The sequence below is a fragment of the Canis lupus genome, chromosome 26, assembly GCF_048164855.1.
Source record: "Canis lupus baileyi chromosome 26, mCanLup2.hap1, whole genome shotgun sequence".
Lineage (NCBI taxonomy): Eukaryota > Metazoa > Chordata > Mammalia > Carnivora > Canidae > Canis > Canis lupus.
The window spans coordinates 47,295,112-47,311,517 of record NC_132863.1 but is presented as its reverse complement, the minus strand read 5'-3'; the positions used below and the strand labels follow the sequence as shown (position 1 = coordinate 47,311,517).

General features: G+C 46.9%; 2 long non-coding RNA genes across 3 annotated transcripts; one reads left to right on the top strand and one right to left on the bottom strand.

Annotated features, from left to right (window-relative positions):
* Positions 1–1,166: 1,166 nt before the first annotated feature.
* Positions 1,167–12,582, bottom strand: LOC140618740 (uncharacterized). Of its 2 annotated transcripts, XR_012018818.1 has the most exons (5): positions 12,489–12,574; positions 11,692–11,759; positions 10,854–11,002; positions 1,602–1,965; positions 1,167–1,387 (listed from the first exon to the last, which is right to left on the bottom strand). It is a non-coding gene; the product is annotated as an uncharacterized lncRNA (long non-coding RNA). The 2 variants fall into 2 exon arrangements; XR_012018817.1 differs by lacking the exon at positions 11,692–11,759 and having other exon boundaries at positions 12,489–12,582.
* LOC140618741 (uncharacterized) lies at positions 9,836–15,835 on the top strand. Its single transcript, XR_012018819.1, has 3 exons — positions 9,836–13,715; positions 13,855–13,978; positions 14,834–15,835. It is a non-coding gene; the product is annotated as an uncharacterized lncRNA (long non-coding RNA).
* Positions 15,836–16,406: the final 571 nt, after the last annotated feature.

Below are 16,406 nucleotides of genomic sequence, written 5' to 3'. Positions count from 1 at the left end.
GATGGGGTTTTGGAGAGAGGCCAGCTTTGACTTGAACACTGGTTCTGCCATGTGACGTTGAGCTACTCCTCCACTTTCTGAATTCTGTTCCTGGGCTGTGGAATGGGGGTGCCAGCCGCTCTTACACTGGGAAGGGTTACATGCAGTCAGGAAGCTCTCAGGGAGGCGCTCAGCATGGAGCAAGGCCTGTTGGGAGCAGTGGAAGCAACGCATTTATTGATTGAATAATTGCAATTTTCTGTACTTGGGGGGTGGATGCGAGTGCATTTTTTCTGGGAGCTGCTATAAGTGTAAGCCCAAAAGGGGCGGCTTAAAGCAACAGATGTTTATTCTCTCAGAGTGTGGAGGCCAGAAGTCGAAAACCAAGGTGTCAGGAGGTCCGTGCTCCTTCTGAAGGCACTAGAGGAGGATCCTTCCTGCCGCTTCCAGCCTCCAATGGCTACAGGTGCTCACTGGTTCAGGGTGAGCCTCACCTCCAGTCCTCTGCCTCTGTCTTCATGTTGTCTTCTCCTCTGCGTGTCTGACTTGTACGGACACGTATGATAGCATTTAGGGCCCACGCAGAGGATCCCCACCATAGGCAGCAGGGAGGAGAGAAAAAACAGGGAGGAGAGAGGCCATAGCCATGTGCTTTGCAAAAGACACAAAACAACTTGCAGCAAGAAGCTGCAGTCTTTGAAGCAGGCATGCTGGGTCTCTGCACCTGGGTGGGTTCTGCAGGGATTCGTGGGAAAACCAGTGAGCCCCGAAGTCCCAGGCTCAGAGGCCACGTGGAAGCAGCACACAGGCATCATTTCCTGCAAGCGCTCACGTTGTGTTCTTCTACTCAGCTTCTCTTTTTCTCCATAAGCCCCCGTGGGCCCCAGCATTTGAGTGGGTGTAAATTGCACGTCTCTTCTGGGGGTTGAGTTGGAGAATGAGGAAAATGATAGATCTTCTGCAGTTGGTCGATTTTGCTGATGGAAGCGCATTTCCTACCTGAGGCATCCTGGGGTCCCCCGAGAACTATCACTTACTTCTTAAGCCAGGAGACGTATTTATGGCTGGTGGAAATGGTCCCATATCATCAGAGGATCTTCCCTGCTGACTCCCTGGGTGCTCATTAGTTTGGTATATCAGAAACTCCCCCACCCTTTGCAGAAATGAACAGTTCAGCAAAAAACAAACTCATTTAATTCAAATTTAATTAAAGTTGGAACCATGTTTTTTATTCTTCAGTCCTAATTATAATAATGTTACTGTGCATGATATCATTGAAAAACACGGGGGTTTCAGAGGGGGGAGCATATGGGACGGTGTCGGCTGATGCAGGAAGAATGCAGAAGAAGGCGGCTCATTTTCTCACTCTTGGAAAGTTCTGGTGATCAAGGGTTTTCTAAGAAGGTGGCTGTTTAAAATGGAAACTCCTCTTTCAGCAAATAATAGATCCCAAGGAATGAAACTAATAAAAGTGTGTGTGTGTGTGTGTGTGTGTGTGTGAAGGAAAATAAAAAGCTATCAAACAGTGTAACGGGGCTTCTGAGAGTAAACAGTCCTGGTTAAGACTGGATGTGTTCCATAGCAAATCTCAGGGTCTTAACCCCAAGAAAGTGATTTCTTACCCTGCAGGTGTTGGGAAGGTGGCGTTCCACAAGGTAACTAGGGAGTCCGGGCTCATTCTCTATGGGGACGACACCTGCTGCAGGGCCCGGGTCGGACCGCTGAGGCCTGAGAGTCGCATCCCTCCCACAGCAAGTCCACACACGCCAGGTGGTACAGGAAGCAGTCACACATCCAGGTGCGTCCAGGTGCCGTTCACGTGCGTCAGGTGTGTCCAGGTGCGTGTTGTCCATGGCGGCCTTCACGCCGCAGCAGCAGCACTGAGCAGCTCCAATAGAGGCTAGAGGACATGCAAAGCCCAAATTGTTTATCGTTACTACTACTGGGCTTTGCTGTTTGCTATCGTCCTTCCTCTTTCTCGGTCCTCTGCAGAAAAGCAAGATAAAAAGCCTTGGTCTGGGGCCTCTGAGTCCTCGATGGGCGGGAGGAATCACGGTGGGGCAGCGAAGGCTGGTGCACAGCTGCGGGGTTCTAGTTCTGCCTCCCGGACTCGGGGGGTGGGGGGACCAAGGGGCAGATGAGGAGGGGGCGCTCAGAGGGGTGAAGACGTGGGCGGATCGTGGGCGGGAACTTGCCGAGGGCCTCCCAGAGCACCCCTCCTCCCCACAACAAACTTCTCTGCCATCAGGGTGAAGACTGTGGGCTCGGCTGTGAAGGATGTGCCCCGCCAGCCCCCCCATCTGCCCCAAGGGCCCAGGGACCTGGTGTTTCAAGGGACCCAGACCCCTAGGACCAGGAGCCAAGTGCAAGCTAGCTGTCTATAGATGCTGAGAAGCAAGTTCTAGATCATTCTTCTCCATCCCCCAGTTGACCCTGGCTGCTTCCCAGCCTCCCCCCCACCACGGGGACACCACGATTCTTCCCAATGTGAGGTGTAGGAGTCAAGCGCCTGCCCTTAGGAGTCAGGAAAACATGCCAGCCCCTGAGTCATGTGGCATTGAACCAATTACTTGTTTTTTTCTGGTTTTTGTTCATCTTTGACAGAGTAGTGATAGGGAGGATCAGAGGAGAAAATGATGTTTCGGGCACAGCATGGAGCACACAGCACCTGCTCCACTGTGTCAGCGATTTTTATTATTCTCAGCAAACCACTCAAGGGGAGGGGGGAGCGCCTAGACCCGGGAGGCTGGAGGACTCGTGACTCGACACCTCAGCCTCTTTGGCCTTCTTGTCTCTTGATTGTGACCAGCTGGTTCCACCTCAGGGCCTTTGCACTTGCTGTTCACTCTACCTGAATCCACTTTCTCCCATGTGTTTGCACATGTGGGTTCTTGTCATCTGTGAGGCCCTAGTTCAGATATCTGTGGCTCACAGAGGCCGTGCCTGACCACCTGATCGCTGCTTGCTTCTTGTCTCCCAATTGCCACCATAAGTCACATAGGCTGCTTCGTTCTCTTAGAGCATGATCGCTAATGCTGATTATCTTGTTCACTAGTTTATTCGTTTTCTCTTGGTGTCTCGCCCTCCGAGAGGTAAACACGAGACGCAGAGCCCCGGAAGGGGGCTTTGCTCAGAGCTGGATCCCCGTAGCTGTGGGCTGACCCAAACAGAGTGGTTGGCTGGGCCAAAGGGTGCGGCAGTGGGAGGAGGGCCAGACTTAGGGAAGAGCTGGGGTGAAGGCCACGGGGCCCGGGAACGAGCACGCAGCCATGCCTTCTCCACCCTCACTGGGAGGAGAGTCATTGTGGGCTGCACGGGGCTAGCCCGGAGCCCTGCATTTTCTTCTCAAAACGGATTCAGTGCCTGTTGTCACACATTCCCTCCTCAGCCACCCCGAGCCCTTTGGAGCAGAAATGCTCCCATTCCCTGTCAGAGCTTCGTGGAGAGTGACTTATCGGGCAATTTCAGAGAGGACATTCAGGAAGAAGACATCAGATGTAAGAGGTTGCAATGAATGTTCAGAGGTCAAAAGAATTGGGAAATGCCTTCATGATTTTTCTCTTATGAAGGCAACACAAATACTAAAATAACAAATGTGTGAAGCCCAAGCCCCTTTCCTGCTCTGTGTGTTTTATGCAGCCTAAAAACATGTCTTTAGAGCTTTCTTTGAGTGATTTAAAAACCAGATGGGAGGCAGCAAACAGACTGCATCTGTCCCAGTAATGCCGCCATTTATTTCCTGGGTAAGTGAGTAGAAATGGCGTCCGTGTGCTTCTTGCCGAGCGCTGAGTGCAGAGCATTTGGCCTCCAGCGAAAGCCCAAATAATTTCTATGCATGATGAATCCTTCCAATAACGAGGCCCTGCAAAGGCAGGATCAAATCATAGTCATTAGCTCCTGGTACTCTTTTCAAATGGATGCCTCAGAGTCTTTGCAGCGAGCGCCCAGACAGAAGTTGAGGGAGCTCCTTGCAATTTAGTCTGGCATTTATTATTCTTTTTTGTTCTTTTGGAAACATAATAGGTTAAGTTGAAACTTCAAATGCGATTGTTGAGAAAGGCAGAGAAATGTCAATTGAGCAGAATTCCTCACTCAGGAGCAGGTGATGGATCGGGACTCTCCACCCGCCTCCCCCAGGAGCATGTGGGCTTTCCTAGCTAGAGGCGAGGAAAGAGGCAGCAAATTCATATCAAATATTGATCCCCGTCCCTGATGCTTAGATACACAGGACTGGATTGATTACCATCCCCAGTGTGTGACACAGCACTGCCACCATGCAAGGACCAGCTTTTACCTTCATCTCTTGATCTTCTGCCCTCAATCCCAGATTCCTTCCAAAGAGGCTCCTCTGCTCCCGTTTAAATATCATCCAACGCATGTCATCGTGCACTTCATCCTGCTTCCCCTGCTTTCCTCCGCATTGATCCATGCCCCACGCACCTCCTCCTCCCTGGCACAGAACATCCGGCTGCTCGTCTCTTCCACACTTGGCTCATCCCTCCTCTCCTAACAGCTGCCAAGAAGGCTTCTTCTCATAGTCACCAAACTCACTGCGAGTGGACATCCCTGTGGTTATTTGCTGTTTGCATCTCTGTGAAAGCAGACACAGGGGTTGAGTCTGGGTCTGGAGGGACATTCTCAATGTCACTGGCTGTGTCCGTGAAAGGGGCAACGATCTTCACCGCCAGGCAGCTGATAGGGCTCCTCCAAGCCCTCGTCACGTGACTTCTCGTTTCTGCCAGTTGGGCCGACGTGGGATCCCACACTGATCCCACACTGTGTCAGTGTTCCTTTCTTCACTAGCGTGTCCCAGCCTTTTGATCCCTGTCAGCCAGGGCTTATTCTTCATTGGTGCTTTCCTAACATTTGTCTGTTTCTTTACTGGTCTTCTCTCCCTTCTCTTGCTGATTTGCTAGAGTTTCCTCTGTATTCCACATATGAATACTTCATCAGTTATTTACATTGTAAATTCCAATGTCAAGTACTTATCCATCAAAAGATGAGATAAAAAGAACTGATGGGCAAAACCCAAAGTTCAGATATCTGTTATTTCATCTTCTGAGTGTGGAACACAGAGCACACCCTCCATACACCTTCCCCTCCGTGAGCAGACTGGATAAAGAGAATAATGGAGAAGCAGAGTGGGCTCATGGGGAAAGAACGGTTTGGAAGTGAAATTGACCTTTTAAATAAATCAACTCTAGCTTGGCCACTGCCAGGCCAAGTGACCCAGGACAGGGTCCTCACCTATGGTGACTTCAGATTTCACATCTGCCTCCCAAGAGGTGTGAGCTGGGGACACACTGAAAGCAGAGTCAATATGCTGCACGTGTGAAGGCTTCTAAACAGAAGTTAGGGCTTTTGTCTTTATCTCTTGCATGGGGTGGAAGAGAATCGATAAAATAAAAACGCTGGAGCCTGAGGAGATTTGGATGGATGGATAGATGATTGATAGATAGATAGATAGATAGATAGATAGATAGATAGATAGATGATAGATAGATAGATAAATAGATAATACAAATGGATGAATAGATGGATGGATGAATGAATGGATGGATACATAGATGATAGATGGGTAGATGGATGATAGATATATAGATAGCTAATAAGGATGGATGGAGGATAGATTGATGGATAGATAGATAATATGGATTGATGGATAGGTGATAGAAGGATGGATAGATAGATAGTATGGATAGTTGGATGGGTGGATGGATAGATATATAGATAAATGATAGATGGATAGATTATATAGATAGATAGATAGATAGATAGATAGATAGATAGATAGATAGATAATATGGATAAATAGATGATGGATGGATAGATAGATGGATAGATATAGATAGACAGATGATGGATAGATGATGGATGGATGGATGGATAGACAGACAGATGATAGATGGATAGATGATAGGTGGATAGATGGATAGATGATACATGATAGAGCAAATGAGCCACTCTTTAATCCCTTATTTGTATTTTGTCTTCCTCTGATAGAAACAGAAGTGGAGTTAGCCATTAAACAAAAATCAACATTTAATGATGTTTTAATAGGATGAAGATAGTGTATAACTTATGGCTTCATTTTGCCCATCCAGCAAACACACTCAAAGGTAAAACCCGTGCCTACGTCTGCGGCCGTGTATGTGTCTTTATCTTAGCCCCCCTCTCCCCATACTAAATGAAACATGCAGAAACAGTAATAGCATTTACTTTTAAGTGTTGACATTATAATTCAATTGTATTTTTTCCTTTTGCTAAACATTTTCCTATTTTCTCTAGAGTTAATAAGCAATTACGTGTATAATAATGAAAAGATAGAATGTACTAAAATAATATTTATGGAGCATATAACATCTTAGAAAATACTTGCAGTGTGTTAATGAAAGGAACCTGTTGCGAAGTTGTATATCCGTGCTGGTTGTGACCGTTGTTCAACCAAACCAAACAAAATACAAACAGGAAGAGAAAATACCCAATGCCTGGGACCCTTCCGGCCGCGCGCTTAGTTTCGCATTTTTCTTTTCATTGTTTTTCTTTCCCTGCTGTTCTTTCCTCTTTTCCTACATTCTTATCTTCTTCCTTTTTTTGTTCTTCTGAGATGTGTTTATTAACCATATTTCACTTTCTGACTTATCTCACTTAACATCGTGCCCATGAGATCTTTACTGTGTTTAAAATACCATAGAGGCCTAGGAAACATTCAGTAGTATATAACCATCATTTTAAAGAGATTTCTTCTACCAGCAAATTCCATACCTTAGCCCTCAAACTCCAGGTTAATCAGAATATTAATTTTTTTTTTCTGACCTTCTGTAAAGCTGGAGGCCATGTGAAAAGTCTTTGTAGACTCCCATTTAGGAAGCTGCTTGTGTGTGTCCCAGGGCATGTGGCACATACACATTGCATGTATACACCTGCACACGGCATGCATGCATGTGCCCACATCCCAGTGCTTCCTCCAGTCCAAGCCTCACAAGCAACAAGTTGTCACCTGGAGAAGGGCCCTGGCAGGTGCCCGAGTTTGTCCTGCCAGCCTTGGTCAGCACAGTGATCAGACATGATGGCAGTGGTTGCTATGGACACTCTCCCTTCCTTTCTTGTTCCTCCCTGTGCCTAGTCCTTGAGCTGGAGCCTGGGCTCCATCATCTCCACAGGGGTAAGGATCTGGGATTCCAGGGGTACGTAGAGCGGACAGCCACCAGCCTGGGCCCCCCAGGATACCTGCTGCCTCAGAAGCCGCAGAGCCTGCGCGGTCACTGCCCATCCCTAAACAGAGCACACATAGACCCAAGTGCAAGGCTTTGTGGGGAAAAAATGCTCCAACTTGGACGTTACCACAAAAGCCACTTTGGAAGGAGCAGAGGAACAGAACAACTTCCTTTCTGTCTACCAGCTCTTCCCAGTCCTTTCTCGTTTGGCCCACAGGGTTCTTTGGGAGGCAGTCATCACAGACTCCAGCTTCTCTTGGAAGATCCCTACCACCAGGTGTGAGCTCTCCGAGTTTGGACCCTCTCTTATGGTTTGGAAAGGTTGGTCTCAGTACCAGACATTGTTTCATCCATATACATTTTATCAGGGATTTTTTACATCAATATCTAATTGACACATAACACTGTGTGAGTTTAAGGTGTGTAACGTGTTGATGTGATACATTTATATATTGCAATATAATTACCACCACAGTGTGAGCTAACATCTCTATCACATCACATAATTATCATTTCTTTTTTGTGGTGAGAACAATTGCAATTAGGATCTAGTCTCTTAGCAACTTCAAAGTTTATAATACAGTATTGTTGACAATAATAATTATGCGGTGCATCGGATGTCTGGGTCCATCTTCTCGTTCCAACTGTGTACCCTTAAACAGCATCTCCCCAATTCGTCCGCCCACGAGTCCCCAGTAACCACCATTCTACAATCTGTTTCCGGAGTTCAGCTTTTCTAGATTCCACATCTGAGTGATGCTGCACAGTATTTGTCTTTCTCTGACTTATCTCACTTAGATCGTGCCCATGAGATCCATCCAGGTTACCACAAATGGTAAGATTTCCTTTTCTCATGGCTGAGCAATATTCCATTGTATATATACACCACATGGTCTTTACCTGTTCATCCATGATGCACACTTGGCTCTTTCCATGTCGTGGCTGCTGTGAATAATGCTGCAGTGGACATGGGAGTGCACATGTCTCTTCAATGGCCTATATTAATTTCCTCTGAATGTATACCCAGAAGTCGAATTGCTAGATCCTATGGTCATTCTATTTTTAAGATTTTCAGGAATCTCCATATTTTCATACTCTATGAACCAATTTACATTGGTTCATAGTGCACCAGTCTTATATTTTCTTCACATCCTCTCCAATACTTGTTATCCTTTGTCTTTTTGACAGTAGCCATTCTGACAGTTGTGAGGGGATATCTCATTGTGGTTTTCGTTTGTGTTTCCCTGATGATGAGTGATGTTGAGGATCTTTTCATGCACCCATTAGCCATTTATTTGGATGTCTTCTTTGGGAAAATGTCTATTAAGAGCCTCTGCCCATTTTTTTAAAATTGGATCATATGGTTTTTTGCTCTTGGGTTGTAAGAGTTCTTTCCGTATTTTGGATAATAAGCCCTTACCTAGTACATAGTTTGCAAGTATTTTCTCCCATTCTCTAGGTTGATTTCTCCATTTTGTTGATTGTTTCTTTTGCTGTGCAGAAGCTTTTTAGTTTGATGTAGTCCCACACGTTGATCTTTTTTTCTTGTTTTGCCTGTGCTTTTGGTGTCCTTTCCAAAAAAATAAAAATCATTGCCAAGACCGACATGAAAGAACTTCTTCCCTGTTTTGTTTCTATCAGGGTGTTTTAAGTTTATTTTTTTCCTATCACTTGTTAGTTTACATTCAAATTGTGAGATGGAATGCAGCACAACATTTGAGCCAAGCATTGGAGCTAGGCAACCTAGGCTTAAATACCTGCTCTGCCACTCACCAGCTATGCAAACTTGGCAAGTTATCGATGCTTTGTGCCTCAGTTTCCTCATGTCTAATTGGGAACAAAAATAAGTCACTATGAGGATTGAATGAGTTATTACATTTAAAATGCTTAGAATGGTGCCCAATACAAAATAAGTGCTTAATAGATGTTAGTTATAATCATCATCATTATCATTGCCAACGTCATCATCATTACCATCACTATCACCACCATCACCACCACCATCACCACCATCACCATCACCATTGTCATCATCACCATCACCACCATCACCAGCATCACTGTCCCATCACATCAGTGGAACATCATTACTGTCATCGTCATCAGTGGAACATCATTATCATCATTGTCACTATCATCACCATCACACTGATGACGGTATGGTTAAGAGGTCGGGCTTTGAACTCTGACACATTCGGGTTTAAATCTCAGGTTCACTGCACAGTAGTAGTGAGATCTTAGGCAAGTTTATCCTCAGTTTCTCCATGAAATAGCATATAACACCTTTCTGAAGGGGCTTATTCTAGTGATTAAATTAATGACCCTTATATGTTGATTATAGTACCAGGTACATGGCAAGTGCTTAATAAGTAATATATATAGTAATGTATAATAAGATATGATTATATTAATAATATTAATATTATAGTAGTACATAATATATATCAATAGGGCTATATATGCATATGTATGATATATATTTTAATTGAGTTTATGTATAATTATATATACACAAATGTATATATAATTATATATAAATATATTACTTATTATAAATACAATATATAGTAATATTTTATTATCAATATACAATTATTTGATAATTATGTCAATATATTCTACATTATTTAGTAATTACATTTATATTATATATACACTCAATTAATAATTTATATCTCTATATATAACACATGTAATATATACATCTATACACATACACATATATGTGCGGGTCCTAACCAGCTTTTCCTATCATGCTTTAACACTATAAACCCTTAAAATTTTAAGCTGGTTTTGCTGTTATTACCCTGGAGATATTTTGAAAATCCCCAGTCCCCTTTCCTTTTCTCACGGGCTCCTGTCTTGCATGATGAGCCGTGGGCTGGGCAAGCCATGAGCCGTCTGCAGGAGGATGCAGGCCTTGTGGCTCTGGAGGACCAGCGTCTGGCAGAGGCGATCGGCCCACCTTGGTAAGTGGAGGCGGAGGGCGTTCGCGGCTTGCTGGCCCAGCCTCTCGCTCTCAGTAGGAGGAAAGCCCTCTCTCTCTGCTGGTGTTTGTGCCTGGTAACTGGACCTATGGCCCAGGGTCTGCCATTTTGTCATGAGTTATTTATACGCCATTGTCTTTTCTGCTAGGAATCCTGGGAGCCTCTTGAAAGCACAAAAGATCCCACTTTTTTTGTTGTTGTTTTTTGAATGCTGGTTATTCTTTTCCTCTGTGGTGTCACATCTGCAAGTCATTTTAACCAGTTTGGGCTATAGTTTCCACTGGAAGCATGGGCATGGGCGAACTGGCTGGGCATGTGCTGGATAGCCACCCATTAAAGCATGTGTTTAGGGTCATCTACTGTGTGCCAGGGACTGTGCTAGGATAAATGAGGGCGACAGCTCCTGTCTGGAGGAAGCTCATTTAAATGGGAAATGTCACATGAGCGGTCACATAACCAGTTAGCACGGAGGCAGCTCATTTACTATGAGAGCACAGAGGAAGCATAATCCAAGTATCGTTGCTAGGAATGCATGAAATACAGAGAAAAAAATTATGAGTGCGAAGATTAAAAAAAAAGATTATATGGAGAAATATAAATAGATCCACGTTGCTGGACCACAAATTGTGATTCATTTATTAACTCATTGAACAACTATCTAGCCAAACACCTGTTATGTGTGGGAATCCAGGGAGGAGAGGTAGAAGTTGCAGAGAAGCTGACATGGCCCCCCGTCATCCCATGTCTGCTTCTGTGGGTCACCTCCTCTGGCCTGTCATTCATGACACAGTTCCTCAAGAAGCATGGTTATGAGATTACCTGGGGCAGGGTGAAAACAAAAAGTCAGATTTCCAGACACCCTCCCTGGAGATTCTGATTCAGTAGGTCTATGTTGAGGCCAAAGAATCCGAACTGTTAATGAGCACCCCAGGGGATTTTCATTACCTAGAAAGTCTGGAAGCATTTTCAGTTGGCAGTGACAGAGGCGATGTATTTTTCCCTAATGTGATGCTGGCCTCGGGGGCAGGACAAGGGGCAAAGGGGCACCCAAGAAGTAGGATATGGTGGGGGGATGCAGGAGAAAGGGGAGATCTGGGGAAAGGATAGAGGCTACATTTGGGAGGCGAGGAGCGGGTCCCAGCTTCTTTGTGAAGATCAGCATGGCACCATCTTCTGAGAGAGACTTCAGGAGGAGGAACAGGTTATATGGGATCCAAGGGAGTGCTTTATGTGGACATTTTGATGGTCAGTTGAGTTTTGGAATCTCTCAAAACCAGGGATGACCCCTACTCTCTTCTGTAGGCCACACCCTAGTTCTGTTTAACATAACACGAACATTTCAGGGCATCAAGAATTGAAGATCCATAAAGATATCATACTCTCTTTGGCTCCTTTCTGAATGAGCATTTGATCACATTTAGATTCTGTCCACATAACCCCAGCCTTCTGTCCGGCGTTGGGAACTTGGACTGCGTGAGTGGTCCTGAGCCCGAGCAGCTGTGACTCACCGTGCGAGGAGTCATCCACAGAGGGGACGAGGTCTGTTCTCCAGCTGAATGCATCCCCAGCTCTCCATCTACTCCAAAATTTCCAAAGGCAGCGCTGGAGACAAAATTAACTCACAACTTCCCCCAATGCTCCCTTCCATTAGGACAATGGCTCTCAGCCCTGCTAGCCCTTGATCACCTGAGAAACTTTAAAGCACACAGATGCCCAGACCTTGCCTACAGAGATGCTAGTTTAGTCGTTCTGGAATGAGCCCTTGGCATGCAACCAAACTGGTTGCCAGGTGATTTTAATGAGCAGCCAGGCCTGAGAGCCACCACATTATACCTTACCCTGCCAACGTCTTCCCGTAGGCAAATCCTATTAGCCCAAGACATGGAGCCGGTCTTCTCTTTAAATAAATGTGACCTCCAGGCTGAACTGGAAAGACTTCCCAACAAAAGCAAGGACCTTATATATGTTATTCTTTTTCCTGCACAGAAATATGGCTTCACTCGGAAAGGATGCAGTGACCTTCGGCACACTTTCCTTAGAAACGAAAGGTCTATGAGCATTTCTTACCATTTAGAGCAATAACATTAGTATTTAATTCTTAGTTTCTGCTCAGTAGAAATAATTGGTCCATCCTTTGCCCCTTGTGGGTTTTTATTTTTGTTGGATCTAGAGAAGGATTTTCTAATGCTCAAGCTGCTTAACAACAGTGGAGTTATCTTGAGAGAGTCTAGGGTTTGTGGAAGGAGAGTGTGCCCTGGGATGCATGTACATGAGTCCATCCAGCATGTCATCACTAGGCACCTACCTGCTCTAGGTAAGGCGTGGTCTGGTCCCCATGGGCCCCGGGTTAGGGGGCCCAAGCTCCACAGTGGCACCAGCCTGCATTCGGGAAACCACTCTCTAAGAAGACTGATTATGACACGGTTGGCACAGCATCACAGAGCCTTCCCAGCCTTTTATTCTGAGTTGGGTCCTCTCCCTGAGATCAACCTGAGCCTTACTCCTCTACGCTGGAGCTGGAGCCCCTGCCTCAAACCCATACAGGTCCGGGAAGCCACACTGCAGTTGTGCAACTATGTGCTTCACTGCAGGAAGCGTGTGGATTCCTGAGGACACATGTCCTGACATCTGTCCTCCCAGCCCCAGCAAGGCAGGGCGCAGCTCCATTACTTGCTGTGGAAGGTGCGTCGTCCAGGAGGCCTTTAGGGCTGGTCAGAGTGGGGCGGCTGAGTCCTAGGGCTGCGGGGGTCCTTCCTGTTCATTTGCACCACCTCGAGATAATCGGCTAAATGCTCTCTGACCCTAAAATCTTTGAAGATACATGTGGGGAATATTGGCCAAGAATGGGGAGGAATCAACCCAAATTGTTCCTGATGATGGCCCAGTATTGAGACAGTGTTTTATATGATTCCAAACAGAGGACGCTTTTCCCCGTGAACTGTCCATTCTCTGGGGAAAGTTCCAAGTGATTGGCCGAAGCTCCGTGTGACATGCTCAGGCGATAGACCGACTGTCCTGGCTGATTGTACGTCAGTCTATAGGACTCACGAGCGGGTCTTCTCCCGACAGCGGATCATCGACATCAAGAAAACATCACAACCGTGTTTGCAAGTCAGGCCCCACAGCATGTCTCTGGTCCAGGAATACTTGCCACCTCTTCCCCTTCTCAACAGCTCCATTTAACATTTCTGCTCCTCACGCTAATGCTTCATGCACTTTGTTTGTAAACTAGAAATCCAAATGAATTAAGGAGAAGGGGACGATGGAGAACGTGGCCAGATCATTTCGATTCTGGCCACAGAGTTGCTGCAGAGGCGTGAACTTGCTGCACGGATGTTCCTCCGGGAGGCCTGTAGCTGCCCCTACAGAGGCCAATTTGGGATGATTTCCTTCGATACTCGAGTCACAGAGCATTCACTACCTGAAATAAGAAGTACAGGATTTAAGATCATAAACTTTTCCTGAACATACTTGCATCTCAGCCCATCATGTGGTTCTTAGGAGATTCCCTGAGGCCCTCCTTGAGCTGTGGGTAAGGTGATGCCTTTGGTTGGGGCTGCTGGCCGATCTCTTCCTCCGAGAGGGCTGTTTTCGAATGGGTGGGTTGCCACGTTGGAAAGCACTTTGAGGCTAAAATAGCTCATAAACATCATTTATCTCAATGGTTACAGGGCCCATCGCCACTGGGTGAGCTGCCAGAAGACCATCCTTTGCTTCTCTGGGTCCACAAAGCCTGCTCTGGACCAGAGACTAGACCGTCTCAAACCCAGGCAGAAGGCCAGGCGGGGCGTCGATGTAAGCTCTTTATCTTGGGCTCTGAACTTGCGCTCTGAGGCCCAGATTTAACTCAGATTCTCACATGTTGGGGAATCAATCATTTGAAAAGAGCATTTGTCAGCTCTGGTGTTGACTCCTAGGAAGCGGAGACCCGGCTCCCGCAACTCGCCCTCCGAGCAGGTGCTTGCACCTACTTCACCGGAGACCCGGTCTAAAACGAGAATCACTTTGATGCTTATCCTGAGAAGTGTTGGTTTCCCCGGGGGGAACCCCTCACTCCTCTGTAAACCCTTAAATTTTCAGGTACTCAAGGCTGAGAGCTTTGAGGATATGCCAGTCAGGTGTGTGGTGGATAGGAATTTTACTCAGTCAAGAACTTTATAGAACGTGGGTGTGCAAAAGTTTAACTTTATTACATTTTGCCTAACTCAATTTGAATCTATCATAAGCCCACATTTTCCTAATAACAGAAAATTAATGGAGTCACTTATAAATGGGTTTTATCCAATAATGTAACGTGTCAGTTAATTCCGGATTAAAGCCAGTCACGTTCCAAGCTCCCGGCACCCCCTCAGGTTCCTCTCTCTTCCTCACCTCAGGGTTAATCTCTTTCCCCGGGGGACCTCGGAATGTGTCCCAGTGGGCTCCATGTGCCTTCTTGGGCTCGATCTGCGTTGCCCCGTGCCACCCCCCCCATCAGGCGTCGGGCACCCTCTGTGGCCCCGGTGCCCCCCACCAGGCTGTCCCGCTCCTTCCAAGCGCAAACCGCAGGCCCCTTCGGCTCCGTTGGCCTCGCCAGACTCCCCGTGACCTTCTCCCGGGCCATGGGAAACTCGGCTCTTCCCTGGCTTCTTCCTGTCCTTGCGCCTCAAGGATGCCCAGGTGGCGTGGCTTCTGGAGACGGAGAAGAGGCATCGGGCGGGCCCCTGAGACCCCAACAAGGCTCTTGGCTGACATCAGGCTGTGCAGCTACATCCTTGAGGTAATTGGCTCTGCCACACGTCACTCTCTGCGGAGACGTCAAGCCACCTGGCACCGGGCTGGGGTCCCACCATTCGAGAACAGAAGCACGAGGGTCCTGTGGGTGTGGACCTGGTGGCCTGTTTGCTATTCACGGGGGGCCGGCTGGAAGGGAGGTGCGGGGCTGAGCAAGTGCAGGCTCGGACCGGGGTCGCCGTCCCTACCAGGCCGTCAGAGGGGTCGGAGGGGTCGGAGGTCCAGAGTCCTGCTCCGTGGAGGCCCCCTGTTCCCGGGGTGTGGCTCAGCAGGCAGCTTCTGGCTGCAGGCCGGTTCCCACCACTTGACTCAGTTTCACTGTTGAAATATTGAAATCAGCTTCTTTAAAAAAATATATATTTTATTTATTTATTCCTGAGACACACAGAGAGAGGCAGAGACACACAGGCAGAGGGAGAAGCAGGCTCCCTGCAGGGACCCCTGATGCGGGACTTGATCCCGGGACTCCAGAGTCATGCCCTGAGCCAAAGGCAGATGCTTAACGGCTGAGCCCCCCAGGTGTACCTGAAAGCAGCTTCTTAAATGGATTCCTGGAATCTGGAGACCGGCTTTCAGAAGCAGTGAAAATGTGCACAGGATGAAAGCAGAGAACCAGGTCTGCTTGAGAAAAGTAATTGAGAGGATCAGAGCTGCTACATCCTCTGGTGCCCAGACGCACTGCTGGAGATTAGGTGGGGAGGTGGGTGGCCCAGCTTCCAGCCGGCTGGCTGCGCTCGCACTGAGCGGCCGTCCCTCTGGACACGTCAGTGACAGCAGCATCCACGCCTGTGAGGCTCCCGCTGGTGCCCCGGCCCCTGATGTCCAACGGTGGTGAATTCAAACTGGGCCAGCTGGATGCTAATTGCATGTCAGAATTCCTATTGTTAAAGCATTATTTTAAATGCATATTTTAATAAAATTATGCAAATGATATTGGTTGATTGCAATTTGTGTTGCATCTGCAGTATTTTTAGCAGGATTTCACTGAGGCACTTACAGGAGTCTAAAGCCTGGTAAAATGTTTTGCATTATCTTCTGAAGGAAGTGAGACCTTCCTCTCTTCTTTCATAGTCTTGGAATTTTTTAAAAAAGATTTTATTTATTTATTCATGAAACACAGAGGCGGGGGGGGACACAGGCAGAGGGAGAAGCAGGCTCCATGCAGAAGCCTGACGTGGGACTTGATCCTGGGACCCCAGGATCACGCCCTGGGCCAAAGGCAGGCGCCAAACCACTGAGCCACTCAGGGATCCCCATAGTCTTGGAATTAAACATTTGAATTTCTTTAGGTCCTCCAGGGCTTGGGGAGGGGACAAATTCCATTGTCATGCTTTATATGTGAGTTTTTTAACAACATGAAAGATGGTCTTTATGGAATCCCTGTAAAACTATAACACTGTGTTCTTATAAAGAAAAAAAATTTTTTGAAAAGAAAAAGGGCAAAAAAATC